This window comes from Lactuca sativa, chromosome 1 (genome assembly GCF_002870075.4).
Source record: "Lactuca sativa cultivar Salinas chromosome 1, Lsat_Salinas_v11, whole genome shotgun sequence".
NCBI lineage: Eukaryota > Viridiplantae > Streptophyta > Magnoliopsida > Asterales > Asteraceae > Lactuca > Lactuca sativa.
The window spans coordinates 28,567,532-28,574,869 of NC_056623.2; positions in this window are offsets into that span (position 1 = coordinate 28,567,532).

Below are 7,338 nucleotides of genomic sequence, written 5' to 3' on the forward strand. Positions count from 1 at the left end.
TTTAACTATAATCTTAACATTATTTGTTGTGTTTATATTTTATTTACATTATATTTGATTTTATACTTAATACAACTTTGTGCTTCAATTTTGAAATTATAAATTTATATTGTTTTAACTGAATAGATATGTTTTAGACAAAATTAAAAAAGTGACCCATATGGTTTGTCAAAAATCACAAAGTCAATCTTTGCTATTTTTTTACGAACATGGTACCTGTGGTTTTCTAAAACTTGCATTAATGACCCTTGTTGTTGATGACGTTACTGTTCATCCGTTAGTGTAAGGGTATTTTGGTATTTTCGAGTAGCAAGGACTAAGTTTGTGACTATGGGTAAACCATAGGGACCATTTATGTAATTTTTTCTATATTTTATGTTTATGAGTTTGTGGCTTTTTCACTCGTTTACTGTAACGTCATATTTCGAATCGTTTCCCATTTCGGGCTGGTGATCAGGGTGTGGGTATTCTAAAGCTTAGGACCCTTGAAGAATTGAAGTTTGGGCTCTTTTGGAGGTTGATGATGTAATTTGGATGATCCGGGTGTTCGACTTATGTTTTGGAACCAAATTGGCATTTTGGTAAAATGACAGCTCGGGCTTTTATAGAAATTGGATTTTTGTTTGAGAAATCGTAAAGCTAGTATGAGTTGATAGAAATGTAAAGCATCTCGTAACCTCTTCGTGGATATAAGGATCGTCGGATTCGGGTTTATAAAGAAGGAGTTATGGCCTTCGGAAGATTGCAATGTTTAAGGCAAAAACCTTTGTACGCAGGGCGTACATAGGAAGTACGCAGGGTGTAATGATGTAAAGCTATGTATGCTGGGCATTCCTCGAAGTACGTTGGGTGTACGAAGGCGAAGGATCGAGAAGTTGGGAAGAGTACGCTAAGCGAATAGCAGTATGCGGGGCGTACTCCAAAATCATGCAAACCCTATTTTAGGGCTTTGGACCCTATTTAAGCTCCTTATCTCATAACCTAACCCTAATATCTTCAGCCTCCATCCCTCTAAACCCTAGAAATCAACCCTTATCCTCATTTAAGTGATTCTTGAGCTTGGTATGTGCTTGTTGGGTGTCTTGAGAATGAGAAGAAGAAGAGAATCATATGGGGTTGTTGTTTGAGTTTCTAGATCCAGGGGTATCTTTCCATTTGTAAGCTTCCAAAGGTAAAAAGCTTTGACCTTGATGATCTTTGTGTTTGGATCTATTTCTTGGTGTTCTTTGGCATTATTAAGTCCTTTGATGAAAATGTGAGCTTTTGATCTACTCCAAAAGTAGTGGAGGTTAGATCTAAGTTCCACCAAGGTCCCTTGTTCATAAAAATGGAAACTTTATGAAAGGTTTGGTCCATGCATGTATTAAGCTCTCATTTAGTCCCTTCTTTAAGTGTTGAATCCCATTACGTTGTGTTTGTGGGTAAAGTTGGAAACTTTACTGGTTAAGACCTTGGTTAGGGACCAGATCTAAGTGTTGGACATATTGACTTAACCCATTAAGAGCAAAGTAAAGGTTTTTGGACTCCTGACTAATACGTTGGGAGTACGAGGAGGTACGCTCAGCGTAATGCGAGGTTTGTACTTCAGGTGGTTGTATGTTTCACTTTATTGTCGAGTACGTGGGGCATACGTCTTCAGTACGCTGGGCGTACTCCCAGAAGGGCGTTTTGGGCTTTTGAGGTTTCGGTCATTGTTGGGTTTTCATAGTATGGGCCTTGTTGGGCCATTAGATCCTTTTTGGACTTCTGGTAGGTACCTTTTGGGCTCCTTTAGATGTTAGGCCCATAAAGGGGTTTTGTGGGCCTAATTTGGAAAATTGGGCCATAATTGGATCTTGGGTGTTTATATAGAAGTTGGGCCTTTTGGATTATTGGTTTGCGCTTGGACCTTGGGCAAAACATAGGGAAGGGTAAAAAGATCTTTTACCCTAGTTTGACTCTTAGGGTGAGCCGTGACCCAGTTATTGATTTGATGTTTTTTTGAGCAATTGATAGCGCGAGATTGTTAGCGGATCTACAGTCATAGTATCTGTGGGTTTCAACTAATCGAGGTGAGTCTTCTCACAATATCCATAGGTCGAAGGCACAAATTGATGGATTAGTGTCTAAGTCAGTAACCATATTTGGTATATACTTGACCCGAGTGTGCATGGTCCTTTTGGGTTGCCTTCACCAAAGCAACTTGACAAGGTAATTTGATATGAGAGAGGAGATATTATGATTTATTAATATATTATAAGAATAATATATTAAAGGAGAAATCATATTTATTTGATTAGTATTAGTCATAAATTAATTAGGAATTAATTTGGTGACTAAAAGAGATTAATTAAATAAAAGGGTATAAACTGTCAAATGTGTGATAGTTGAGTTTTGGGCTAGGAAACCTAATGGACTAAGGGGGAACGAAATTATGATGAAGGATCATCATATTTTCGTCCAAGGCCTCATTCCATAAGGCTCCTTGGGCTGCTTGGTGGCTAAGCTGTCCATTAGGGTTTTTGACTGAAACCCTAGCACCCTATAGTATAAATACATGCCCTATGCTTCAATTTAAGGCCACTTGATTCCAAGGAAACCCTAGGGCCGAAATTAGCATCATTCCCTTCTCTCTCTTTGTTGCCTTCTTGCTTCAAGGTGTTTGTGAGCCATTAGAGGCACTACAATTGTGGTGCTTGCTTTCAAGAGTTCAAGAGAGTTCAAGAGATCAAGGAAACTAGTTGTTATTGCTATATAACAACAAAGGTATGTTTACTACACTTCTATGTGATTTTCGAAAATTATAGAAGCATGCCAGGGTTTATTTTTGTGTTCATAAAGTTGTATGTCTTATAGTGAAAACATAGATCCAACTAGGGTTGCATGCACACATAGGATTGTTTGTATAAAACCTAACACAAATGTCGTCCCATTACTCGATATGTGGTCTTAATAGTTGGTATGCAGTGGTTTTGTTAGTTGGTATGTAATGACTTACGTGGAATGTTAGTTGTCTCTGTGATACTTGCATGAAAGACCATGGGGTAGCCCATGGCACTTGGATATCATACCATGAGGGAAGCCCATGGAATTCCAAGTAAAGACCATGGGTTAGCCCATGACACTTGGTTATAAGACCATGGGGGAACCCATGACATTCTAGGTAAAGACCATAGGCGGAGCCCATGGCACCTGTATGTATGTCGCATGATATTATGTGGTTGTATTTATGTGGTATTTTGGGGAACTCACTAAGCTTTGTGCTTACAGTTTTCAGTGTATGTTTCAGGTACTTCGGTTTTCAATTGGAAGAGCTCGGGATGATTGCATAGCATACATCACAAGTTTCTGCATTCTGTGTTTTACTCTGATTTGATGATGTTTTGTTAAATCTGAATTACCTTGGTTTTATGTAAATAGTTTGTACTAATGATTTATTAATCTAAAAAGAAAAAAAAATATATGTCATTATTTGTAACATCCAGATTTCCATGTATCATAATTTAAGTATTTATTTTGAGTTAAGAATGGGGACTCGACGAGTTGACGCATAAACTCGTCGAGTAGGATTGCGACTGATGACTCTGAATAATGAAGGGAATCGACGAGTCCGTGCTGGGGACAGAAACCCTAAATTTTTGGACCTGAGACCTATTTAAAGGCCCTTATGGCCTTCATTTGCGGCCACCCTTCCCTTTGAGAGACCCTTATCGATCCAGAGAGTTTAGAGTGAAAGAGGAAGCCATTTTCTTCATTTTGGTGCATTTTTGCAAGGAAGGAGAAGGTTGTTCAAGCTAGATCAACCAGAGGAGCTCAAATCGCGGGAAGGCGCCGGTATGATTTGTACACACTGGTAGAGGATAATGTTTGGGATTCTGGGATGTGTTTTATCATGATGACATTTTCTATACTTGAGTTTTGAGATGATTTGTATGAGACATGTTTTGTTTGAAAAATGAAAAATTGTTTTAAATTTTCACGATGTTACATTATTTTTGGGACCTTACATTTACTTTTTAAAAATCACTTTGAACCCTTCACTTTGAACTTGGAAAAAATTAGCAGGGCTGATTTTGTTCGTCAAAAAACTTTAACAGGGACTAACTTTGTAACTTTTGGTAAACCATAGGGACCATTTTTATAAATTTGTCTATGTTTTATAATCTTTGTTAACTGTAATATTTTACAAAATAAATTTATAAAAACCAACTAAATATAAAGATATTTATACATACTATAAGGCAAATATCACAAAAGTCAATAAGTTCACACGAAAATTCGATTTTAAAACTACCTTATTTTTTTCTCAAATTTGACACTTCTTTTCCATTTTGTTATAATTTCGACCACTTGACCAATCAACATGATTACCTATTAACATGGCATGCTGACGTGGTCAGGCTAACATCTCAAAATTGAAAGAAAAAAAAAAGTTACACAAAAGACATTAAATTTCACTCTTTTCAATTTTTACGTTAAATTTTATTTTTTTTCAATTTGGAACTCAATCTTTTTGTTACAAATCGAACATTATTTTTTCAAATTTTGTTTAATGTTCATAATTTTCTATTTGAAATCATATAAATATTCTTTTTACATTTGAAACTGTATAAATTCATTTTTTTTCATTTAAAACCCATATTTTTGTATAAACACAAAGTTATGTATAAATATGTATTAGTTATATTATAACTGTATTTTTCATTAAATACACAACTTTAAAATGAGTTTAGGGTGTGAAGTACATAGTCAAATAAACTGATGTGATCTCGGGTACACAATAGTCTGTGGTTCGCTTTAATAACAAGATATTGTTTATTTTATATATATATATATATATATATATATATATATATATATATATATATATATATATATATATATATATATATATATATATATATATATATCGAACATTATTTTCTCAAATTTTGTTTAATGGTCAACATTTTCCATTTGAAATCATATAAATATTTTTTTTACATTTGAAATCGTATATATTCATTTTTTTTAATTTAAAAACCATATTTTTTTTATATAAACACAAAGTTATGTATAAATATGTATTAGTTATATTATAATCGTATTTTTCATTAAATACACAATTTTAAAATGAATTTAAAGATGTGAAGTACATAGTCAAATAAACTGAAGTGATCTTGGGAACACAATAGTGTGTGGGTCGCTTTAATAACAAGAGATTGTTTGTTATATATATATATATATATATATATATATATATATATATATATATATATATATATATATATATATATATATATATGATTTTTTATTCTTATAAATATACTTCTTGATATGTTGGAAAAAATTATTAACATTCTAATAGTACATGAAAAAAATACGGTTATAATATAATACGATTATAATGTAATTAATACATTTTCTTTTCCGTAAGTCGATCTATCTTAATTGGATTATCTTCTCTATTATCCTAACTAAATATTTTAACTATTATATAATATTTATTATGCATTTTTATGAAATTTCCATGTTTATAAAGTATGACGCTTATTATTTAGTGAAACTTTTATATTTCATTTATTTTCTTACATATATACTTCTCGATTTCCATTACACCCGTTCTAAATTTATTTACTTTCGTCAATAACTATATAAAAAACACGGTCTAACATAAATTTTACTAAATGACCAATATAAATTATTTTTACATTTATTGACCAATTTTCTCCAAGGTTAATTTTTAGACCCAAAAAAATGGAGTATCACATCATTAAAACTGAACAAAAGTGAGAAAATTGATGTTCGATTTGGAACAAAATAACTGAGTGTCAAAATTGAAACAAAAAGGAAACCCTACTGTCAAAATTGAAATAAATGAAAATTTAATATCTTTTATGACATAATTTCCTATTGTGACACATCCGCATGACAAAAAGCGTTATTTATTTATCAAATGGTCAAAATTATAACAAATTAGAAATACAGTGTCTAATTTAAAAGAAAAATAATGCAATGTCAAAATTGAATTTTATATAAATCTAGTAACTTTTGTGTCACTTGCCTTGTGTTTTAATAATAATATATATGATAACTATGTCAAATTTAGTCCCTCAACTATAAAAACTTATATCTACACCACCATTTTGACTTGAAATTCAACTAGCACATTGATATTTCTCCAGATAACCTCTTTGTATATAATTAATATAATTATGACTTTCAAAGTCTAATTTGGTAAACAAAAGTCAGTTCTTAATTCTCATGATTTCACGACTTTGTCCATTTAATTATAATTTTTGTTTACAATTCGACCCTATTAAACTTAGTTTATTAATATCATTATACTTATCATATATTTTATTTTAATATTTTAATTATTTATCCTTTGTGATTCTAATTAATTATCTAAATTTGTTTTATTTTTTCTCCAAAAAAAATTATTATTCACTATAAAATGCATAAACTTCTAGTCTTATTTTGAGAATGTTACATTAAAACAAGTTTATAAGAATTTGTATGTTACTCATTACTTAAATAAATTTATTTCTTCTATATTATTACGTATGATTTAGTAATGCTCATTTTTGTAAATATTTTTCCTTTTATTTATTGTTTAAAATCATTTTATTGTTCATTTCAATTATCTGTGCCTTTATTAATATTTGTGGTATAAATAACAATAGGAAAATAATATCCTATGGTTCATATATTGCATTTTATTAAAAAAAATATTGGACACATTTATGAAAACATGGTATTAATTATGTAATTAATTACAAAGTTCCATAGAATAGTCAAAATGTCATCAACTCCTAGTTTCACCACGCTACAGGAGGCAAAAACAAAAATGTAACTTTCTTATATGTATTATATGATACATATAATCACATATGTATTACATAAATATCCTCTTATATATTACTTCTCATTTAATTCGATCTACAAATATATATATATATATATCTTTGCTTTTCGCCATATTTCTTAACACTTTCAGTCCGAGAGGAGCAGTCCTCAATCTTCAGGTTTGCGTCTTACTCTCTTGTGCTAAAGCTCATTGAGCTTTTCAACTATATTTTTGTTGATGTAGATGTCGCCCACCAAATCTAAACCGGTGAATACGCTATTTTATGTGCGGTTTAATTTGTGTGCGATATGTCGTTAAAACGATCTGTGTATCATTTATTTATTCTTTTGAAACGGCGCAATCTATATATTTTAATTAACTGTAACAAATATATCTTCTAATCAAACTCGATTTAATAAATGTAGCTTTTACTCGTTTATATATCATTGTATTTTCATCGTTTAACCGTTTCTGTATTTCCTGTATTTCTTGGTAACAGGTATTAATGTGTATCGGATCTCCTGTCGGTC